General features: G+C 32.5%; 1 protein-coding gene and 1 long non-coding RNA gene across 4 annotated transcripts in view; one reads left to right on the forward strand and one right to left on the reverse strand.

The window, feature by feature from the left end:
* The window catches only part of LOC123541756 (hemicentin-1-like), a 102,896-nt gene that overhangs the window by 31,374 nt on the left and 45,635 nt on the right, over nt 1-25,887 (forward strand). The gene's annotated exons all lie outside the window — the stretch shown is intronic.
* Nucleotides 3,383-7,328, reverse strand: LOC128550947 (uncharacterized). 2 transcript variants are annotated; one of them, XR_008368580.1, is made up of 4 exons: nt 6,814-7,328; nt 6,478-6,553; nt 5,088-5,162; nt 3,383-4,676 (listed from the first exon to the last, which is right to left on the reverse strand). It is a non-coding gene; the product is annotated as an uncharacterized LOC128550947 (long non-coding RNA). The 2 variants fall into 2 exon arrangements; XR_008368579.1 differs by lacking the exon at nt 5,088-5,162.

Raw genomic sequence — 25,887 nt, forward strand, 5'->3', positions numbered from 1 at the left:
AGCTGGGATCAAAATGTAGGTCAGCAGTTAAAACATTGTCAAAACTGTAGAAAACTTAATATCTTGCGTCTCCATCCCTTTGTTGTTATTATACGCCCGAAGGGACGTATTTTGTTATACCCCCGGTGTCCATCTTGCCGTCTGTCTGTCTGTCCGTCTGTCCATTAGCAATTTCCTGTCCGCTCTGTAATTCTTGAACCCCTTGAAGGATTTCGAACAAACTTGACAAAAATGTTCACCACATCAAGACGACGTGCAGAGCGCCTGTTTCGGATGGCTCGCTTTAAGGTCAAGGTTACACTTAGGTGTCAAGGTTATATGGCTTTATTTCATGTCCACTCTGTAACTCTTGAACTGTTTAAAGGATTTTAAAGAAACTTTGCACAAATGTTCACCACATCGAGACGACGTGCAGAGCGCATGTTTCAGATGGCTTTCTTCAAGGTCAAGATTACACTCAGGGGTCAAAGGTCACATGACTTTGTTCCGTGTGTATATTGCTTTGCGTTGCGGTGCTCTTGTTTTTATGTGGCATCTAGAGTGTTAAGATTTTTTTCTATGCTTAAGGTTACTTACCTACCTATTGACCGCATATGACCAAGTTTCAGACTTTACCAATATGTTATTAACACTACAACTTTTCAGTCTCTAGCTTTTCTTTGTTTGGATTCGAAACCTTCTTTTAGACCCAATTTCAAAGTTAACCTACATTTGACCCGGTTTCGAAAGATTAAGTAGAAACTGATTCCTGTATAATGTTAACAATGTTTTTTCTCTCTATGATATATAACCTCGTGACCCAGTTTTTAATCCCAGATAATCCAGTTTCAAGCTAAATTTTATAACGTCAAACATTCTAATCAGGTATCATTAAGATTGAATATTATATCATGACCATTTTTGACCCTAGATAATCCAGTTTTATACTTGGTATAGATTTATAAAGAGACAAATATTCTGCCCCGGTCTATCAAAGATCCAAAAGAAAGAACAATAGTGGAAACAAGGCGATCGTTAACATCGATAGATCTCTCCAAAATTACGTAAGGAGAAATGTGGTCAGCAAGAGTTGTGGTACCCCTCTCACCGGTCTCTTTGAATATGTAAGTATAAAGTTTTCAAAAAAGGGAGATAATTAAGAAATGGGACCACCTAGATTTATTATTCCTTGTCACTACATTCCTTCTCACTGACTTCTATCAGTTTGTAAAGTATGAAATCTATCTTGCATAGTATTCAAGTTACGCCAAAGAGAATCTTTTGAAAAAGGGAGATTATTAAAAAAATTGGACCAACTAGAGTTATAGTTCCTTGTCACTACACTTCCTCTCAATGAGGTCTATCATTGTATAAAGTTACGACTTGGTATCTACAATACTTTTTTAGTTTATCCTCCGGACAAGAAGTGTCATAAAGGGAGATAATTCAAAAGTGGGACCACATAGAGTTATAATTTCTTGTCATGAACTCCTTCTCATTTACCTTTATAAATACGTAAAATATGAAGTCAATACCTTTCAAGTTATGCCCCGGACAAGATTTTCAAAAATAGGCAGGAGATAATTCAAAACTTTGACCATCTAGAGTTATGATTCCTTGTCATTTCACTCCTCACTGACTTCTATCAGTTTGTAAAGTATCAAGTAAATATCTTGCATAGTATACGAGTTATGTCCCAGACAAGGTTTGCAAAATATGGGAGATAATTCAAAATGAGACCACCTAGAGTTATGGTTCCTTGTCACTCCATTTCCTATCAACGAACTCTACCATTGTATTAAGTAACAACTTGGTATCTTCAGTACTTTTTAGTTATCCTCTGGACAAGAGGTGTGACGGACGGACGGACGAGCAAAGTGGCGACTATATGCTTCCCCACTTCGGGGAGCATAAAAATTGGAATCAAGAATATTTACAAAGCTTTTCTTTGATCTGAACCTAGTTGCCTAGTGTTAAAGCCAAGATGACCCGATTTCAAACTTTGTCGAGAATTTGTTCACTCAAACCATTATGCCTAAGTTTCATTGCGATATGGCTAAAAGTTTAACCTCTACAGTGTTAACAGTGTACGGCGGATGACGACGGATGACGTCGGACGACGAACACAGTGCAACTTGAGCACTCAGATGAGTCGGATGTGCAACTCCTAATGTTAAATAAAATTCCTATACAATTTCATGATCGTTACGATCGTTCAATACTTTTGGCGATATGTGTAACACAACTTTTCTCTGATGGACAGAAAAAACAGACACATCAAAATTATTTCATCTACCGCATAGTGATGATATAATAACCCAAACTTTATTGCCGTTAAAGGCTGTTTTTCCTACCGCGCATAATATAATCAAATTATGCTGAGATGACCCCCTTGAAAAATCAGTCGTCCTGGGTGTTCACACTCCACTTCGCCTTAATTCGCAAATGTCTATTAGAGCTTGGTACAAGCATGTGGTGAGGAATACAACATTTTATAAATTGAAAAGTCTTAGAGTAGCAAACTTTAAGTATAAACAGCAACAATAAATACAACCACCGTGACTTTTGGATACTGTACACAAGGTTAAAATTTCCCGATTCAGGTAACAATTTGCGAAAGTGTGTATACATAAAGTTCGTCCGCGAAAAGCAGTTGGGCGAAGTATTGAGAAAAATACTGAGCACTGATGGCAAGTACTTTATGTGGAGGAATATTCTACTGTTTTCGACGCACGTTATTTAGGAAAATCCACCAAGAACTAAGGAAAATATAGGCACAATGGTATCTGAATCGAGACTTTAATTCTCTCCGTGTTTACGGTATCTAAATTTCATATAGGTTGGCCAATCTGAATTACAATGCTGCTAATGCGTCGACTTTGTTCTAAACTAATAAAAAGTATTCTAAAAAAAAGAAAATGATAATTCAAATTTCTAAACCTACTTTGTGCTGGGAAACATGTCCGAGCAGCTTTCAAATCTAATACATTAAAAACACTTTAGCTTGACTATACCATACCTGCAAAATGCCACTTTGACTACTTTAGACCAAAATACTACAACAATGCATGTTACCAAATATCTGACAAAACAACAAGTTTGACAAACTAAGTTCGTCTCACGTTCTGAATTAAAGTAACCTGTTGTGTTTTTTACAGTGTTTTCTTCGTAGAGAGCAAGACTATCAAGCGTTTAATCTGTTGTATCATAAACTAAAAGGATTAAATGAAACAAATCTACATTTAACACGTTCCAATTGTATTTGACAGTTTCAAAATGCTTGATTTATCGAGAACTTATCAGAAAGTCACAAAAAGAACAAGTAAATGTTTCATAACTTTAATGATCATGAATATAATACAAGACACCTAGAGCAGGGAACAGAAAACCACATATCTAAATATGTATAAGAAAACTGCTCTATCAGAAAACAGATAAAAGGCAGACTTTGATTAACTTCAATTCATTTTATATTAATATACAAATACAAAATATTGTCAGATTAAATCCAATATTCATTATGCTACACTGTCCTAAGCTAATATACACTTTACCAAATACGATAATTTACGAAAGAAACCTTGTACCTGATCATTAAACGAACAAGTAAATACACTTGACCAAATTGTGAGTTTGTATTATTATCCGAATTCAGACAAGTCCATACTATATTGACTATCTAAAGTTGGGCAGAATAAAAATTGTGTTTCGTTTTTGCTATCCAAATTCAGATAAGCAATTATGCAGTTCAAAAAACCTAGCATTGGCTTTGCTATTTGAATTGAAATAACTATAAGTTTTGCATCTCATCAGGAATATATGAAATAGATCTTGTGTATGTATTATCGTTGTTATCCGAATTCGCCTAAGCCATAGCGTAAAACGATCTGGAGCCGAACAGTAGAGAAACTGTGCGTTGCGTTTGCTATCAAAATTCAAATAAACACCATTTGAGAGCAGGCAGTAGAAAAAACAGCATTGACTTTACTATCTGAATTATATAAATATAAACAGAGGAAATAAATAATGTGTGTCAATGTTGCTATCCGAATTCCGTTAAGCCGTTACAAGCGGCCTATGTTGATACTGTATGAATCTATCTTAAATCAGATAAATAAAATGAGTGATAACATGGCACTCAAAATTCTAGACATTCTGAAATCTGATGAAAAGATGAGTATTGCTGTTGCTGTCAGAATTCAAACACTGTGTTAAGCACTGTGTTATGTAATTATACATGTATATGTCATTGAATAAAGAATAAAAATGTACAGGGAAGCCAATATAACGGGTAAAATTCTGATATCAGAAAACTGAATGTCCAAGGTAACTGATACTGTGTGAAATAGAATACAAGTCCTTTTGCATTTAACTTTCTGAAAACAGACAAAATACATGTTGTTTGCATGTATTGACATTAGTCATCATAGAAATAATTACAAATTGTGAAAGATTACAAGATTTTCAATATATTCCATCATGGTTTTTTTTTGTCACTGTTTGCACATCTTACACAACTTGATATGGTTAGAATGTAATTATTGAATGTTTCTGACCTTACATTTTCGAGAAACGTTATCATTTCACATTACGAAAACAAATGTCTATATATTTGTAATATTCAAAGTAATACGAAAATACATCTACTTGAAAACACTATTCCAGTTAGGTAACGTGGTCGCTTTTAAAGATCCAACCTGAAAGTAATAAAAACATAATATTAAATATGATTTTTTAAAAGAAAAGTAGTTACTTACAAAATACATACCTTAGCCCTTATATATATACATAAAGACAATTTATACGCTTGAGAATTCCTGGTTTCTTAATATATGACTGCATGATTTTTTACCACCTATCACACTTTCATTCTATAAATGCAAACATTTATTGTATAAATTGTGAAAGAAATTTTCGGAGCAGTTTATTGTTCAAAACCAGCTTTAAAATATTATTACAGAAGTATGAACGTTTTGAATAAAATGACTAAACACCATTTTTTAATCATTTATTATACACCTGAATAAAATTGGTGAATGTCAAGTTATTATTGGACAAAAGTGAATCAACAAAATCTGTAATATAAAGGAGGAAGACATTGTACTTACTTTTATTTAAAATCCACAATGATCTGTGTATGTCCGTGTTAATAACAGCAAATGTTGACACATGAATGTAGTTTTCTGCAATAATGATTATAATACAATTAGAACAGAATACTCACATCAATATATTATTAAAAATACATGTATAGCTTCGTGTTCAATACAGGAAATATCCTTTGACTTTTGTATAAAATTCTGGAAGAAATGGTTTTGAAGACAGCAGCTATATTTTTGTACCATGTATGTTTTTTAGACATTGTAACAGAAAAACTGGACTATACATTTAAATCTGAGATGAATAAATTCAGTTGAGTAATCATTTTTACAACTCTTGTATTTCATGCTCCAGTAGTTTATTGACTCTTGTGTTATCGGCAACTGTATTGAACTGCACCAAATACATATGAAGCTGCCGCATGTATATGTTTTAATCATATCGTATTTCTAAACAAAACACATATATCAAGATTTCAATATTATCAAACTACGCCATCTTTTTTTCTTCCATATTCCAGGAAGTATGCTTGATGTTTTAATTAGACGCCAAGTTCTTTACTAAAATATGTCTATTGTTTGAACAGAATGTAAATTGAGATATTCTTCAATGAATTTCTGCGCAAACGTGAAAATAAAATACATCCATTTTATTCTAGTATTTTATAACACTCTATTCTAGAAGTAGGGGAAAAATTTAGAAAGATGTTAGAAACACCAAGAGTTTATGGTGAATTTTTGTTTCCAAAATAAAGACATACTTCTTATCGGATGTTTGTCTTAGATTTTTAAAATGAATTTTGCAGATTGACAGTAACACTATGTTATACATATATTTCTTGTTTTCATTGTTTACATTTAAAAGATTTTTCTATAATCTCAAATTATTTGTACATTCATAATACATTATATTGTGTTAACATTTCAGATAAGGCATAATAGATAACGCAACCAAATTTGAAAATATCAACAACCGCTCTTATAGTCTATGTAAACATAATATTGCCAAGTTAATGCATACATTGATTTAACAGTACTTTGAATTAGATTAAAAACCATACACTGTAACTTTTACTATAGATGAAACACAATATATATTTGATTTTATCACTTATGTAACTTCTAATAACAGTGATAAAATCGGTTTGTAAGTGTTGTATATAGCTAAAAAGGCAATATTGTTTTCTCTGGTATGATCTTTACATACACTGTTAATATATCTAGTTAATTAGTAAATTTAGGCACTAGAATTTTTTAGTAGATCCGAAAATAAATGAAGCTATGGTACAAAATATTTTAATTCATTTTTTCTCCATATGTTCTTTATTTCTTTATCTAAAATTGTTATACAAGTACAATTCTTATTTGCATCAAACGATCACTAGTTGTAATTTCTTACCTTAGTATTGCATAGTACACAAGGCCTCCATTACCAATGAATCTGAATCCAGTATGTGGGAACTAGCATGCGAACTCTGAAATTTAACAGTACACCTTTCACAAATCACAAAGTAACAAATACAGCGTCCTAGCAATGAATTTTTGCTAAATGAAAGCTAATAATTATTAGTCCCACTTTTTGAACAACAGATCAGTACAAATAAATAATGAACATTTAAATAACTAAGTGATACATACTTCATTTTAAAATATTTTACGGAAAACAAACTTTTCTTCTAAATTTAGTATATACTAGAAAAAGTATCTAATTACATATACATGTAGGGATACAAACCTTGCGAAAAATATCCATGCTCAGAAACGACCAGAACAAATAACGATTTCCTGTAATTCTGCATAAATAATGTCCGCTAAAACCGATGTATTTTATCCGAAATGGCTTTCCAGTGCGTTTATTGTAGTTAGCACTTTCTTATCAATTCAATTTATATTGGCGCCCTAATTTACAAAATAAATTTCAGTTGATTTTCTTATTTTGTTTACATTTTGGGAACATAGGCTAGTGTCCGTTGGTTTGAAGTAATGATAAGAATCTTGTAAATAAACATCCTGGTTATTATCAGTGGAAGCACAAGGTTTAACACGAAAAATAATCGTTTCAGGATAGTGTTTCCGACTTGAGTCTAAATATTATGTGCTACGATTTACCATGGTATAATGTTCATATCCGTGTGTAAATAAACATTCCGATGGATCGTCCTAAATCAACACTGACAGTGTAAAATGTATATAATCTATCATCATTTCGAATTGTATCCTTAATAAAAATGATTTCTTATTACTTTTTAGGTACTTATTTTCGTTTTATTATTTCTTGTATTATACCTGGCTAATCCTAATTGGGGATGTTTGTTCCTTATAATATTTCTTTACTGAAACAATTCAAATCAAGATAATAACTACCGGAACATATGATATCCAACTTTGGTTTTTAAAAAGTGGAACTGCAACGGGTGTGCTATAAATCATATATCATTGTATTGTCAATGAAAATAAAGCAGAGCAAAATAAATTCTTTAAGCCATTAACTAGACACTAGACTGAAAATAAACAAAGATATTCAACTGTGCAACTACAATATTATGTAGTTGCACAGGAGTCAAAGCCAGTCAGTTCTGGAGATATTCCCTAGGAAATGATTGTAAGGTTATCAGTCTTGTCTGAAATGCTCTGAAAAGACAAAATCGGCATTTGATTACCCACAGTTAATGTGGAACATGTTTGAAGCCAAACTACCTCAAAGTGTTATGCAGCGAACAGTTTCATATATTTCCCAACCCATCAGGTATTGACAGTTCTGACCGAAGAGAGAAAAAGCTTTCCTTTCATGAGGAAAATTAATCATTCTGTTATTTTCGAACTGACATGAAAAACATGTACATAAAAATCAGGTTTCGTAAGTAGAAATGGCCGATTTTGTATAGCACATTTTCAGATTACAGGTATCACTACGTCACACTCAATGCGGTCATCCCTATTATTAGTAACAAACACTCGTGGCAGAGAGATTTTCGGACAGTAGAATTCTATAGCACATAGAGTTAATTAGTGTAAGGATTGCATTTGCACATTCTTACCTCACAGTAAATGATGTACCTGGCCAGTGTTGCAAAATTTGTTTATATTTAAGGCACTAAAATGCATATTAACTGAGATGGTTGAATATTTGGAGCATTTTGTTCATATCTTTCAATATAATCATGAATGGAATATACATGTAATAATTGATCATGAATACATATCTATGAGACTTATTCTTAGTAATAAAAATTGCTTAAAAAATGTCTTAACAATTGGCATGATTTATATTATATATATACGCTAGTTTAACTTAAAAAATTAATGAGTTGTAATTTTATAGCCCATTTTAAGCTTTTAATTAATGTACCTAGTAAAGGTACTGGACAAACTTTTAAACTATTATTTTCCACGTTATTAGATGATATTTGTTAATTGTATTTTGTAACAATCTCTGCTTTTGTTTAAGACGGAAAGTTAAATTTGAATTTAGTAACTTTTACACATAATAATTATTTATATAATCTTGAATGATAGTAAAAAATGCAGAAAAATATATTGTTTTTAATTTTTGTTACATAATAAATTTGTAACATTTGTTCTAACAGATTCTACTTGTTTTTTTTACTTTATTGTTTGCTGCAGCATTACTATCGTTTAAGTTTTATTTAGGCTATGTATCATGAGTCTCTGAAGTAATGTAAACTGTCATACAACTTCCCCACAAAATTTGGATCCAGAACAAATTATTTCTGATTTACTCTCTCTAGTCAAATTGTCACCGAGATCAAACTCGCAACATCTGGATTGGTCACACTGAGTTGGCTAAAATACTGAATATGTTTTAGTTTAAACAAAAAAAAAATTTCTTACAAAGTTAAGACAGTGCGTTGTTCATGATCTCCCCACTCTGGTTCTCAAAAAAGGGAAAATTGTTTTATACTGACAGATCACATTATGTAACTTTCATATTAATATGTATTTTTTATTGATATAGATTCAATCTAAGGCTTCAATACAGATGGTTTTTTTTCCCTATCGGTGTCATCTGTTGTTTAACATTCACCAGTGATAATACAGAACAATATGTCTTTTGGGATTTTATGATAATCTTAGTTAAAAACCAATTTTTTAATGTTATTTTTATTCATCAAGTTTTCCTGAATTATTATTTGTTATAACTAATGTCATAGCTCTCAGTATAGTTAATCTAATTAAATTTCAACACAAATAAGATATACTAATGATCTAATTTGGTGTGAAAACAGTTTACTGCATGTTATAATAACATCAGTAAAGTAGATGTTTCTGTAATTCAGTCAACAGAGTTCTATGAAATGTCTGAATCCATTTACCTTCTTAAACAGAAAAAATAATGTGTAAAACAATATTCAATCATCACATAACATTCATTGAGTCTATATAAATAACACACATCTCTCTGAATGTTTGTCCGAATTCTGAAACCATAAACCTGGGTTTTATCAGGTCATTCTAAAAATAGACAAAGGGGCTGATTAGAGAATGTGCTATTGTTACTTGTATTGTTACTTGAATACAAGAGCCAGATGTTTGTTATAAGATTTTATATTCAACTGATCATCTATGATGCTTTTTGAAAAGGATTCCCACGAATTAGTAAATGTTGTGAAAAATGAATGAATGCTTGGACATTGTTCCCAAGAGACAGACCTGTCCAAATTTCCTGAGATATCTAAAATCAACCATCAAAGCTCAAATTATTATATATTTTTTCGAAAAAAAAAAGCACTTATTTGAGCAAGGGGCAGTAAGTTTGAATATTCCAAAAATAACACTGATACCAGTGCGAAAAAAAAAATCATAAAAAAATCCAATATTGAGACATGTCGGGTTTAACTCTACCACCATGAACAGTTTTTAAATTTTGTACAATTTATTTGACCTGTCAAAACATGGACCCGGCTTTCCTTATTTTCTGTTCGAGCCTATATAAGATTAACATGAAAGTCGGGAACATGTTTTGACAGGTCAATTAAATAGTACCATAGTACCGTAAAAGCATCATTTTTATTATTTAGAGGATGGGGACATTTATTTTTTCAAAATGATGCGAAAATCCCCCATACATCATTATACGTTAAATCACGCCAGAAAATGATTAAAACATTACATTTTGTCTCATAGCGACAAATTTTAATTTTTGGCTCATTTATGCATGAGGGGTGGGCAAGTTTAGACTCTCACATACAGACACCTTATCGTGCTATTGAAAACACTTGCATCTGGTTTAATTTGCGAATGATAATAAAGTTAAAACAGTAAAACTTGCTTAAATAGCAAAATTATAAGTGAATATTTTGCGCGTTTGTATATAGTTTACAACCGCTTGTTTGATATTTAAAATTTCTGGGACTACAAACGCTAATTGACGTCACAGCAGCAAAATTGTTGTTTTTTTTTTGTTTTTTTTTTTAATTTTCTTACAACTTAGTAACGTAAAAGATTCATTTTTATATTTTAAACCATCATAGCGCATATTTGGCATTTCGTCATTCAGGGGACGTTTCGAGTGTGTGGACCTCATAAAATATGCAAATAGGGAGATGGGACATTTCATTTTCGCAAAATGATGCGAACTGTCCTTATATCATTCCTAATGACGAAATATATTAAATTACGCTAGAAACCTATAAAAACAGATTTACTTTACATTCTTTATCTCATAGAGACAAATTGTAAATTTTGGCTCATTTTGCGCGTGAGGGTAGGCAAGTTTAGACGCTCTTATACAGACATTTTTTCATGCTATTGAAAACATATTTATCTCAGACTGGTTTAATTTGCAAAAAGATATACAAAAGTTCAGAAACTAGAAAAACTCTCAATTTTATTAATTGCAAAATCAAGTGGCAGGGTCCAATTTGGTATTTGACCCGGGTACATATTTAGAATGAAACAGGTAGATATACTTTAAAGGCAATAATATTCAACTTGTTGTTAATGGTGTTTATAGAACTATGGATTCCTTCATACAAGTAATTCTTGTAAAAATAAATAATGCTTGAATCCATTTTCAAACGGCCGGGTCTAAAATCGTACATGAGGTAAACGGAACTAAACGGTATGGAAACTGTCATTCATTCATCCATCCATCCAGATTTAGCTCAAATTTGTGAGAAAAAAAAACGGTTTTGAGGCACTTTATTTTCCCAACATTATTTACGTCTGATCACAAATATTCATGCGTTAAAAATATCGTATAAGTACCTTTTTCGTGTCTGTTTTGCATGATCGTATGTAAATGTATAAAATAACCTGCAACAATTCTCTAGGCGCTTGAGAAATTAATCTTCTGCATTTTCTGCACCAGACAATAAGACTGCATATTTGAAATTCGCAGAAAATACAAGCCGCCATTATAATCCGGTTTGAAATTAATGAAACAATCGGTGAATACAGAACCGCAGAAATAGATCCCATCAACGTGAGAAGACAGACACCACAAAAGTAAGGTACCCAGAAATTTAATACTACCACATTTTTTGAAAAAAAAAATATATACTGTATATTAAGCCCGCAGAAGAAAGAACTTATAAGATATACATCTGTTTTAGGTCAGTCATTTGTGAATAATACGGTACCGGTAGGGCAAGGTGCCCTGAACCGGTGTTTTACTCGTTTTCATCATCATCATCATAGAAACAACGGATTTATCACGCTTAAAATGTCACACGATGAAGGGCTAAGAATATACAATATGTTCGCTCAACACTTCCCTGGAATTTGTCAAAAAAGAATTTATTATCACTTTTTCTCCCCCACTGGTATCAGCGCATATTTGTGGAATTTTCAAATATACTCTCCCTGGCCCAATATGTATTCTACGAACAACAAAAATTCCATTGAAAAATATTTGCCTTTAAGATACATTAACCAACATACGAAAAGGCCCCTGCCACTTAAGTGTGGGGTCATTTTTTGCCCTCAAATTTATGTAATGAAACTGATATTTAATTTTTCTCAGCAGTAATATAGTTAGCAGACTGAAGATGTTATTACTCGCAGACTGATTAAAAAAAAGCTTAGGGGACTATATGATTGCGCTTTTCTCGACCGTCATTTCGTTTTCAGGTCCGTCCGTCTTGTTCATATTTCATTCATCATGGGATTTCAATATTACTTGGCACAAATTACTCAATAATAAGACAATGTGTCATGTACATCTTTTAAACTCCTAACTTTAAATGGTCAAGATCACACTTGGCAGTTCAAATGCTAACATGGCATGAACAGAATCGGTTTCGTGCCCGGTCGAAAGCCCCTGCCGTCCATCAAGGATAACAATATTACCATAATCAGACGACTTGTCATTTTTAAATTTAAAAAGAACCTATTTCATGTTCAATGTCACAGATGGAATTCAAAGGTTTTTTGCTTTCAATAACTTTGTAATATCACTTGGTACAAATGTTTCCCATAGGTTGTAATGCAACACCCTTATCCCTAACTCAGAGGTCAAGGTCACAGCCATAAAACAAAAGTCATTGACCTGATATCAGAATTAAGCTCCTCCCATATTGACGGGCTCATTTTTACATCAGTTTCTTTCCAGACTGAATTTTATTACAGAGTCCAGTTTCGATGTTGCACAACTTTTTTTTTCTAAACAGATTCTGTAATCTTAACAAATTTCCTTGAATATGGTTGTCTCTACTTTTATTACACAGACAGTAGCACTGAATGACATCATTGTGAAACGTTCATGATGACATCACAAAATTTACATGGATCGATTCTTGGAAAGGTTTACAATACACACAATACACTGTATGATATACTTATTCTTGATTTATGCCAAATTTAAGGCATGCACATTTTAATAAGTTTAAGTCTAGGATTCACTTCAGTGAGATTTTTCTAGTTAGAAAAATGTTTTTCTAAGTGTTTGTGTAAATTATTATTCTCGGTTCCGTTAATTAAAATTCATGCATCAGTGTAAAGGAACATGTATCATAAAGCACAATTTTAGCCCCAAATTTCGAAGAAAATGAAAGTAAACATACATCTCAACGATATGGATTATTTGAAAAAAAGGCTTAATCTTGCATTTTTTAAAGTAAAAATGTATTAGTTTTGCGTTAAAAGTCATGATCAATGGTCTAGTTTCATGTCATCAACACAGATTTTGTACATTTTTAGATGTTTTCATGCCCTTTATCAGCAAAGTACGATACGAGCGCAGGGGACAACAATTTTAGTTTTTGGATATGTGTTGAGGATTACAAAAACACGGAGAATGATACATGAAAGAAAATTGTTCTAAGGTGGGCTCGTTGTAAATTTTGAACAAATACGGTATTTTTTCCGAACATTTTTACTCTAAAAATAGCCATATAAAGGGACAAAACTCTTGCTTTACTGGAAGAGCATGGTGTAATGGTACGTAAAACATCTTGTGACGTCATGCGTAAGTCATTTCTTTTGAAACTGGGTCGCGTGCGATCAAAAACTAGGTCAATAGGTCTAAAAATAGAAAAACATTGTGACCTCTCTAGAATCCATACTCTTCAATAGATCTTTATGAAAATTGGTTAGAATGTTCACTTTGATGATATCTAGTTCAAGTTCAAAACGAGGTCACGTGCCTTCAAAAACTAGGTCAGTGGATCAAATAATAGAAAAACCTTGTGACCTCTCTAGAGGCGATATTTTTCATGGGATCTGTGTGAGAGTTGGTCTGAATATCTATCATGATGATATCTAGGTCAAATTCGAAACTGGGTCAACTGCGGTTAAAAACTAGGTCCGTGTGTCCATGCGTAAACTTTTGCTTGTGTACAGTTTTGCACACCAATCTTTAAACTGTCTTTCATTGACCATAAATGTGACCTACTGATCTACTTTCTAATATTTTAGCATCAGTTTGAAACATGTGGTTCAATATACTCAGGTGAGCGGTACTGGGTCATCATGATGTTTTCTTTCTTTGTTGCTTCATAATTGATTAACAAACAAAAGGAAGTCCTTATTTATATTTTGTATGCAATAAATCTGGAAAACTGTACTAAATTAGAAAGGCAGCGCTTTTGAAATGCCATACCTTACCGCCTCTTAACACAGTACTTTGGCAGATGTCCTTGAAAGCTTGGTTGATTGGTAAGAAGTCACGATAGTAAGAAGTATACTAATGGTCTAAAATAAGGATAACGTGTGATTTATTATTGATGCAATATGTTATCACAGAATGATGTCAGAGTAAAATAACAAAGTATGTAAAATCTCTTCATATATACATTGTACATGTAGATAACTTGTTGCCTGTAGAAAACATTTCACATTCCAAATGTTTGGCCATTAGGCATTCCATTGGCCATCAAGATACAGACATCGCTAAGATAGTTTCAAATGATTGAAAAACGAAATGATCGGTGTTATAAAAATATATTTCGGGGCGTAACAGTTTAAACAAAAGTAAATGATATTATAAATAATCAAGTGGTGTCAGCAACAATTACACATTAGACTTTTAATAAGTATTTAACTAGTTTACTTCCGAAAATTCTTCTGTATCTTTATATCAGGACATAAGATATTAAAATAATTTACAACATGCGATGCCTCAAGAGCCAATACGTGATTTAGAAGTTCCTTGTTCCGTTCAAGGGAAAACAATCATCTCAGTTGACTTTAAATGATCGAGAACAATCCATTAAATCTGGATTTCTTCTTTCGAAAAATTCGTGATCATTAACTGGAAGTAACGGCGTTTAAACACAATGCATCTCAAGTGCTGGTGTCCTGTCCCTATTTCAAAAGTCCGTATGGACTAATTGTCTTTAACTATGACAAATAGTACATCAAGGAAGACAAGTGTGGTATTCTAAGAAGACGGCTTTTAAACACAATGCATCTCAAGTGCTGGTGTCCTATCCCTGTATCAAATGTCCTTATGGACTAATTGTCTGTAAGAATGACAAATAGTACAAGGAAGACAAGTGTGGTATTCTAAAAAGAAGAAATTTGAACAATTAAATATACTTAAAAATAATAATTTGGGATGGGAATAAATATTTTCGTTTTATCTTTTACACATCATTAATTACTGAAATCCTAAATAATAGATTAAAGAATTAATACAATCCTGGTGGGATTCAATGTATGTCACTAACAACAAGGCCAGGTATCCAGTTAGAAAGCCTTTCAGCATAAAACAAAGTTTTCAAAAAGCATGTATATATGAAACTTAATCTGATCTTAATTGATGATCATCAAATGAGTGAAACTGCTATATAAAAAGATAACTATATGAATTTTTCCCTAATTTTCATGAGTCAGTTCCTGAGTACCATAAAATTACAGAGTGACTTCTTGCGCACTTGAATAAAATGAAGACAATGCAGAATGTATTTACAGCAAGTCATCTATTTTCAACCACTTATTATAAACGTGAATTGCATCAGGAAGTAAATGGTAACGTACATAAGTTTGCCCCTTTACACCACAAGCTGGCTCAAGTGTTTAAGTGATGTGTTTCAATCTCATATTGTTTATGTATGTTTGTTAGATAGTTCATAGTAAATTATTGAGTTACAATGTATAATAGACAGAAAACAAAATATATTTCGTACTTTGTTACTAATATTGTAAACCTTTCCCGTCTTATTTTTCATTTTATAAAAAATACACAGCGCAAAGGGCTTGGATTGTTAATTATGTCTCTTTTGAAAAGTTAAAATGTTATGTAAGATCTTGCTGTACTCTTGGATTTGTGTTTTGAGCGAATTTGGGCTAAAGTTACATGAACTCCTTTCATATTTTTTGTCAGGTCCTGTTCTAACCGCTCATACAAACTATTTTCCGACACTATCTGTCTCCCGATACTGACCAACCATTTACAGGGACGTAGACACTTCCGTCCGCGTCAAGCCCCAAAAAGACACTGTTAGTAGAAAATAAAAGAAAATCGAGACAAATAAATAGGAAAGAAACATTTGTTAGTGATTAAAAAAACAGGGATGAAGAACAAGGTTATGGTGAAGTGTGTTCAATGTTGCAAACAGCGGCATTAAACTACTCAAGGGTTGGAAGATAGGGAATGTCAGGTGGAAGATTATTCCACAGGACTATAGTCCTGGGAAAAAGGAATATTCGAGGTTGTCAGTGGTGATAGAGATTACCCTGTAAGACAGCTAATGATAATGGCGTTATTGCCTTGTTAAGGGGATGAGATAATCTTCCAAGGGGAATGCAGCCAGTTGATTTGAGATTTTATACATTAGAGAGAGTCGGGTGTAAAGGCGCCGGAGATGTAGCCTGTGCAATTTTAGACTGTATAGCATGTCAGTGACAGTGGAGTTGCGGCCAAAGTCAGACATAGCCCAACGTGCTGCCCGTCTTCGGACCGCTTCTGTTTTGGTCTGTTTTGGTTTGTGTGTATGGAGACAAGACTTCGGAACTATATTCCAGCTGTGGTCTGACGAATAGGTCATACCCGTTTGACTCACTCTTACCTTTTGAATAAAGAAGATCAACCCGAATGTGTACCATGTCAAAAACCGCTTACTATTAAACACATTTTAATCGACTGTGTGGACTTTGCTACACAACGCAGTACATATTATGACATTCAATCTTTGAGAGAATTATTTGACAACGTTTCAGTTGGAAATATTTTATCGTTTTTAAAGCAGATAGGAATATATCAAAAGATCTAACACTTCTTATTTTTATTTACATCTTGCAATATTATTATGTTTGCAGCTGATATTTTAACACACACGTACATACATTTTTATATTACTGCTTTTAGATATGCTTTACATTATTACATGGATGCTTTTAGATAGGTTTTACATTATTCATAGTGTTCTTTACATTTTTACATGGATGTTTTTAGGTATGCTTTACATTTTTACATCAATGTTTAGGCTTTACAGTTGGCGTTTGCAATATGACTTCTTCTCGGCGATATATGACCATTTTGTGTCGATTCGCCGTAAAACCCAACTCACTCACTCACTGTGGTCTGACGAGGGTCTGATATGCCATGGAGTTTGATTTGTCTTTTTGGTTGACCTATTTATATTGGCGTCCCACGACAGATCGTTTGAGATATTCAAGACAAGGTATTCTGTTGAGGCGACATATTCTAGTAATGTATTATGCAGGTGGTATTATGAGGGAATAGGATATTTCCTTCTTTTGACGCAGATAACTTGACACTTGGAAGAATTGAATTCCATATCCAAGTCCAGCGGACACTTTTCTCATGGCTCACTTTATCAAATGCTTTGCTGAAAATCTTATAGTATCAGGTCAACCTGCTGTTTGTTTTACACTGATTTGACAAGGTCATTTACGAGCATTTGAGGAGAAATAATGGATCCTTTTAATTAAAAACACAATGCATAAAAAGTCAATCTGTTACCATGGTAACAAGTAATTAGATTTGTAACCATGACAAGTTCTAAACTTACAAAATAAGATAAAATAGATATAAAACAATAAGCATTTCTTGATGTGTCTTTATTTTGGAAAATTGAGAAAATACATTTTTACCTTACTTTTCAGCTGTTTTGAGTAAAGAAGAGTTATCTCCCTTTATATTCTTATTCAAGTATTATAATAGGTATTAAATGTCAAAATGAATTGTACACTGTATTAGCAATAAATGATCAGGTCAAGTTCTAATTTAAGTAAAAAATAACTTCAGTATGGCACTTTTTAAGCATACCCCCTCATAAACCAAATATTCACACTCTTGGACGCACGTATATATAAATCAGTATTTTTTTCTAAAAATACTGACTTTATTAAGATATTTGGCAACTAAATCAAGAAAATAGACATATTTTATAATCTAATGATGCATTCAAAAACAGAATTGGATCGGGGGCCCAAAACACCCCTTATCATACATGGTCCTTTAGTGATTTTTAAAAACTTTAAAGTATCTCTGACCTGAGTCTGGATCAGGTCTCGGATGATATGGGCGGAAGGGGTTTGGTTCTCTCACTCCTTCCAGCCCATATCAACCTCGATTTGATAACATTGATGTTAGAAGACAGTAGCCTGTTATTCTCTATTAAACAATAATCAGCAACAAAATATAGAAAAGAAACGAGATATCAATAGAATATGATATTATTAATGGGGTACACCGGTATTATGTACATTTTATTCTGTTCTATATACCATACATTAATGTTTGTATTGTGTGAGAAACACATGAGATAGCTTACATATAGAAATTGTATTAAAATAACTTCTGCATAGAATGAGCTCTTTGACTTGAGTAACTACTGTCTAGAAAGATATCACAGAATGGAATAACTTCCGCATAGAAAGATTTAGATCACACTGAATGGAATTACTACAGCATAAAAAGATCTCACTGAACTGATTAACTATTGCCTAGAAAGATTTTACTTAATGGATTAAAAACATCACAGAAAGATTTAGATCACACTGAATTTGATATACTACTCCATAGAACGAGCTCACAGAATTGAATAACTATACTGCCTAGAAAGATGTCACTGAATGGAATGAAAACCGCATAGAAAGATTAAGATCACACTGAATTTAATGTACCACTGCGTAGAAGAATCTCACTGAATTAGATAACGACTGCCTAGAAAAATATCACTGAATTGACTAACTACCGCATAGAAAGATCTAGATATCACTGAATTGAATTACTACAGCATAGAAAGAACTTACTGCATAGAAATAGCTCATCGACTGGAATAATTACTGCCTAGAAAGATCTCACTGAACTGAATAACTACTGCACAAGAAGAGCTCACTAAATTGAAAAAAAAAATTACTAACTAGAAAAATCTCACTGAAGTGAATGATTACAGTCTAGAACGATCTAACTGAATTAAATAACCACTGCATAAAAAAGCTCACTGAATTGAATATCTACTGCATGAAAATATTACTGAATTGGAAAAGTACTCAGTAGAAAGAGCTCACTGCTTTGTATTACTACTGCATAGAAAGAGCTCTCTAAATTAAATAACTACTGCCTAGAGAGAGCTCACTTAATTGCATAACTACTGCAAACAATGAGCTCATTGAGCCAACTGTTTTGAGACATACCGCATGTTTAGTGTTCAACCCGTTTACAGTTGGACACTACGCTTCCCTCTTTGATTGCGTCTGACGGAAGAGGGGGAGGACTCTATGATGAGCAGTTTTAAATCCAACCAGGACTGAACTGTTTTGATATTTGTCTTCTGGCCTGTTTCGTCGGGCCCTTAAGGTGTTTCTCTGTTGCTCTGTCTTCTGAAAAGGCATTGAGTACATATGTTTTTGGTACTTAAGGTTTGCTTTTTATATATTTATACACGACATTTTTGGGTTTTACATGCCATGCCGTTTTGTTTCCATTACGTGTGTTAGAGATTCACCTGGCGGGGATTACTTTTATTTACACTGTCCCATGTCTTTGGAACATGGGGGGTAAGAGTGAGGTTGGGTGCGCACCATAAACCGGTTTAAGCTCCCCAGTGGTGTTTTTGCCACTGACCTTTTCCAAAGGGCGGTGCCCCACGGGGGTTCCCTTTTTGTTTGTTCGTTTGCCCTTTGGGTGTGTTTCTTTTGGGGCGCGCATGTGTATATGCTTTTTTGTTCGCTTGTCGTTATGTTTTGGCTTTGAGTGTTGTGTTTGGGTGTTGTTCGTTTTGCCCTGATGGGGTAAGTTTGGGTGTGAGTGTGGTGCACGGTTTTGCTTTGCGGGGGGGTTTCGTTTGAGGAGTGCGCTTTTGTTGCGTGGCACCCCCTGTTTGATATTTTTCTTTGTTTTTTTTAATGTTTGTTTAATCTTTTATTTCAATTATAAAAAAAATTATACTGTTTTTTTCATTGAAAAGATACTAAAATGATCGGGAAAGGGTTGTAAATTTCCTTTTCCATGTTACTTTTGGGTGTTTAAATTTTTTAAATTTTAATAAAGTTATTAAAGGTCTAAAGATAAAAATTCTAAAAACCCTTTCCCTTTCCCCCAGTGTGAGCCAAAAAAACAAAAACAGATTTTTCTTTTTGGGCAAAATTTTTGCTTTTTTGTAAGTGTTTGTTTTTTAAAATTTTTTTTTCGTTTAAAAATTAATTTTTTCCCTTATAAATCCCGCTTTTCTTTTAAATTTTCCCTCGGGTTCCCCCGGAATTCTTTTTTTGGTTTTTGTATTTCCTTTAATTTTTAATATTGTAAAAATTTCTATCACCCAAATTTTTATACAATGTTCGTCCCAAAAATGTAACCGTTTTTTTCCTCGTTCAGGTCAGTAAGGCAAAAAACATAAAAAAACGATATACCCTGGTCAGGAGCTGGTCTATCACGGAGAGCAAAGGGACGGGGTTACATTCCCCTAGTTTTAGATAAAAAAGGGACAATTTTGCCCCTACAAATCTCCCTTCTGATATCGAAACCTACCTTTTTGGGAAAAAAATTCCCATGGTGTTTGCTTTTTGGATCAATTTTTAAATGTTTCCCCCCCCCTGAATCAAAAAATTTGTTTTGTTTTTTTTAAACTGATTTTCCGGGAGAATTTTTAAATTCTGAAGAATGAAAAAATTTGACCCCTTTTAAAGATCCTAAACTTTTAAAAATTTTGGAATTCCCAAAAAACCAAAAAATCCACAATATTTTATCATTTTCAGAAAGGGGCACAGATGTTTTTCATTCGTTTTTTAATTTTTAAAAATGTTTATACTAATTTTTTACACAAAAAGGGGCCCAAATTAAAAAACTGTGTTTTACTGGAACTGGGTCAACATTTTAGGCGATTTGGGCCCAAAATTATCTTAACCAGTGGCCCCGAAATTGTAAAAATGAAAGTTTTTTTGTTTTTTTTTCTTTGTATTTTTTTAATTTACCCTTTTCATTTAAATAAAATGGTTTTCTTACATTTAAAACGCATAAAAAGTAAAAACAAATCCGGTTTGTAAAATAACGTTTGGGCAATACAAAAAATATGAAAATTTTTACTTTTATAAAAAAGTTACATTATAGCCCCAATAAATTAAACCCATGATAAAATTTATTTTTTGGGGAAAAGGGTTAAAACCTTTTTTACTTTGATGCTCTATAGCAGCACACATGTTTTTTTTTCTTTAGTATTTTTTATTTTTGAAAATGTTTGAAATTCAAATTTATTGGCCATTAAAATATTATGTCCAAAATGAAATTTTTCATATTTTTTTGCCTATATCCTACGAAAATATGAGTTATCCCAATTAAGCTAATATATCTACGTTAAAAATTTTAAAATTTAAATCTCAAAGGGGAAAACTTTCAACAGGGTTTCAACGTTCTAAAATTTAGTTGGAAAAACCCCGCTGTTGATCAATTTTTTAATTTATTCCAAATTTGGGATATTGACCGGTCAGCCCATGAAATTTTTTTTTTAAAAAAGAACAGAAAAGTCTTGAGAAAAACGAACTTCTTTTAACTGAAGTTTATTTACTCGTGTCAGCCCAATGATCATAATAAAGAATTTCCCTTGAGTTTTACAATTGATATTTGCTTGAGCAATTTATTTTATAAGAAATTAGAGTATCCAAAAATACTGTAAAATTTAGAGGCAAGGGTAAACAAAATTTTTGATTTTACCCGTTTTCAGTAAAAAAAACCTTGCATTTTTTGGGAAAAAATTTACTATTCATTTAGGGGTTGAAAAAAAACACTAAATTAGCCCTAAACACCAGGGGGATTTTTTTTTAAGTTTTTTCCAACATAAACTATCTCAGCAATTTTCCTTTTTCTTTTGCCTTATTCACCACTTTTAAAATTTCTAAATTTTTATAATTATATTTCAAAACTCGAAAACAAAAGTTCCCAGAAAATTTCTATACGGTAGCTTTTGTCGTAAATACTAAATTTATGGAAATTTGGGTTTTAAAACCCCAAACAAAAAAACCCCGGGGGTCTGGTTACCGATTTAAAAATTTCTTTTTTTTAAAAAAAAAAATTTAAATTCTTTTATTTTTTTGGGACTTCATCAGTCTTGGCTCGATTTTTAGTTTGGAAAAATTTGGTCAGGCTTTTGCCCGAAAATCTAAAGAAAACCGTTAGTTTGACGTTTCCAACAAAGTGTGGCACACTGCAATAAATTTCCCAAGGGAAATAAAATTTTAAATCCCCTTTAGTTAACAGGTGGTGACCCCTGAGTGAGGTTTTTTAAATTTTTTTTTTTTCCCATTTTAATGGGCTTTTTTTGGATTATACCCCAAAAAAATTTAAAAAGGGTTTCAAAAATTCCCCCTTTGTCTTCAATCATATAAACAATAATTCCTAAATGAAATCATATTAATTATTATAATAGTCTTTTTATTGGTTTTTAAAAAAAAATTGTATATACTATTTATACTTTTGGGATACCAGAAATTCTTATCAAAAGCACAGTGATAATAAGAAAAAAAGTCATGGGCAAAATAAAATATTTTAAAAATGGATTAAAGCTATAGAAAGGGGATTAGAAGTTTTTTAACCGAAAAAAAATGATGTTCTTTTTCCCCCTTTATTTTTTAATTTGAAAAAGTATTTGCAATAAAAATTTTTATATTTGCTTTTTTATGTTGTTTTTTTTAAATTATTGTTTTTAAAATTTCTAGTTAGAAACCATCAAAAACCCCAGTTTTAAAAGGTTACCTTTTGGGGGCAAAAAAAACAGAAAAAAACTGTTTGCCTGTTTTTTCCTTCTTGTAGTAATATAAAAAAAAAAAAAATTATGGATAAAAAGCGTTGGGCATGGAAAAAAGGTTTAGGGTTTACTTTAAAAATTTAAAGGGGGGGAAAGGGAACGCCCCTGCTATACTTTTGGCCCTTATGGCCCCTTTTTAAAAAAAATTACCCTTCATAGGTAAAAAAAATTAAATGTGTTTTTTTTAAATTTTAAGCATAAAACTGTAATTTTTTTAGCATCTCCTTACTTTCTTTAGTAAATTGCAAAAGAAAGATTGTAGTCCATCATTTTTCTCTAAAAAGCTTACTTAATTTTATATTTGAAATTCAGTTGGTTCAAACTCCCTTAGCTGGGGAATAAATTTGGGGGATTTCTTTGTTTTTTGGGGCAGTGGTTTTTGATTTAAAAAAAGGGGAATTTCGATTTTATTTTCGAGCTGGGAAAAGTGATTTTGGGTTTTAAACTCACCCGGGTGGGTTAAACACCTTGCGGGGGGGCAAAACCCCCGGGTGGGGGGAACCCATCTATTTTTGGGGGTAATTTTTGTGCTTGAAACAATGCATGGGGGGTCCCTGGGATTTTCCCTTTAGAACTATGTATGGGGGGGCCCCTTTTGGGGTTTTCCTTTTTTTACCATGCATGGTGGGCCCTGGGGGTTTTCCCTTTTAGTCCCTTGCGGGAAGGGGCCCCTTTGGGTTCCCTTTTAAAATACCATCCCTGGGGGGGGGAGAACCTGGGGCCCCTTTTTTTTGGGGTACCTGCATGGAGGGGAAACCGGGGGGTTTCCCTGGTGTAAAGAATGGGGGGGGCACCGAGGTTTTCCCTTAAAGTACCATGCATGGAGGGGCACCTGTTGTTTTCTCTTTTACCATGCATGGGGGGGTTAAGGCCGAAAAAAGGGGGGTGGGGGTGGGAAGGGGGGCGCCCCCCCCCCTTTTTAATTTGCCCCAATTAAGTTAATTCTCTTAGAATCTTTTGACAACGAGTAAAATTTTTAGGCCGTCCCCTGCAGTTTTTTTAAATTGTTTTTGTTGTTTTAAAAAACCAAAATATTTTTTTAAAAAACTTTTTTTAAACCATTTCAGGGAAAAGGGTTTGTTTGGTCGGCTGACTTTCAAAATCTGTGCCGCCCTCCCCCCCCCCCCATCAAAAAAATGCTTCCTACGTGCCGGGACGGGCCCCCTGCATTTTTCCCTCAAGTCCCAAAAAGGCGGGAAAAAACACCCAAATAAAAAACTTTTTCCCTGTAAATTTTTATTTTAAAAAAAACCCACACAAATAGAAACTGTCCGCAATGAAACCCCCCTTAAAAGTATCAATATTGATCACCCCCCAAAAAAAATGACCTCCCTTTCCAATAAAAAATTTAACATGACTTAATGTTTTTGAACTTTTAAATGGAGACCCAAATGCCAAGGGGGATTAGAAAAATTAAATTTTTCCTTGAAAAAACCCAAATAAAAAAAAAATTTAAAGCAGCTTTTTTAAAGGGACAGCCCTTTAACAAGTGCATTTACTTATTTAATCGCCAAATAAGTACTAGGGGTATCAAATGTAAAATTTGGGCCCAAATTCACCCAAAAATTTTCCCCTTTTTCCCATTTAAAAAAAATAAAAAAATTTTACTAGAATGTAAAACCCCCTTATCCAAGGGCATTTTTTTAAAAAAAAAGACTTTTATTTTTCCCCTGTTACAAGCCCCTACTAATTGGGGGTTTTTAAAACAAACTTTAAAACTTTTTAAAAAAGAAAAAAAGGAAAAAATTTTAAAAAAATTCCCCTTTAAAAAACAGTACAAACTTTTAAATTCTGATAAATTTTTTTTTCTTAAAACCGCAATAAATCCTTTAAATCTCCCCGGGTTTACTAACAAATACCGGGTTAATTAGGGGGTTTTTAAAACCAAATTTCCCGCAAAGTTAAAGTGATTTGAATTTCCCTTTTTTTCCTTTAAAACAATGCAAAAAATCATTTACAATCTTAAAGAAAGTCCCTTTTAAAGGGAACTAAAAAAAAAGGAAATTTTAAATTTTGGTTGGCAAGATATGGAAACCCCCAAAAATTGGTTTGAAATGAAATGAAACGGCTTGAAATAAATTTTTTTGACGTGAAAAAGGGGTTAAAAAACCCATTTAGACTTCAGTTTTTTCCCGTTATTTTTCTTTTTTTTATGTTCTTTTTAGATTTGGTTTTTTTGGAAATTTTGTTTTTTGGTTTAATAACCGACGGGATACGCCTTTTTAATTTATAATATTTTTAGAAAATGAATTATAAAAAAAAAGGGAAAGGGGTTTTAGATTTTTTTGGAAGACACACCACAAACCACCCTTTAAAAGCGATGCATTTGCAAAGAAAGCCCAAACAACAATATAATAAAAAAAAATTTTTTTTTAGGAAACAATATCATTTAGTGCGGGTTTTGTGACGGCATTTAACCTTTTGACACAGCAAATTTTACTATAAATTTTTTTACGGGGATCCCCAACCCCTTTTTAAAAACTAATAAAAATTTTTTGAAGACTAAAAAGGGGACATTAAAAAAATTAAATTTTTCAAAGCAAATTTTTTTAACCCTTACACTGCTAAATTTCTACAATGAACTTGCCCCATCTTTAAATTTTAAAACCCTCCTTTAACTTTTTAAAAGGGGAAATTTTTCCCCAAAACAAAATACAGTATTTTTATTTTATAAAAGCCAATAAAAAAACCAAAAAGGGAAAAATTCCATAGCAAACTATTTACAAAACACGCTTATTTTTTAAAAATAAAAAAAATTTTTTTTGAAAAATTAAAATTAAAACAGACCCAGTAAAAGGGCAGAAAAATTTTTTCAGTTTTTTCATAAAAAACCTAAACCCTTTGTTTTTTTCCCAATGTTGTCAGTTTATTTTGCCCCTTGGGGGCATTTTTCACTTTTCCCCCAAAATTATACATAAATTTCTGTTTGTGGGAAGGTGTTATTTTGTTTTTAAAAATTCCTTTTCCCGGGGGTTTTTAAATCCACTGTTGATTACAATCAGCATTTCCTTTTTTTAGAAATTTTAAGACTTAAATTTATTATATAGAAGAAATTTTCATTTTGGCAACATCTTTTTTTTAAAAAAAATCTTTCCAAATTTTAAAAACACAGAATACAAAAATATAAAAAAAAGATTAAA

Source organism: Mercenaria mercenaria, chromosome 19 (genome assembly GCF_021730395.1).
Source record: "Mercenaria mercenaria strain notata chromosome 19, MADL_Memer_1, whole genome shotgun sequence".
Lineage (NCBI taxonomy): Eukaryota > Metazoa > Mollusca > Bivalvia > Venerida > Veneridae > Mercenaria > Mercenaria mercenaria.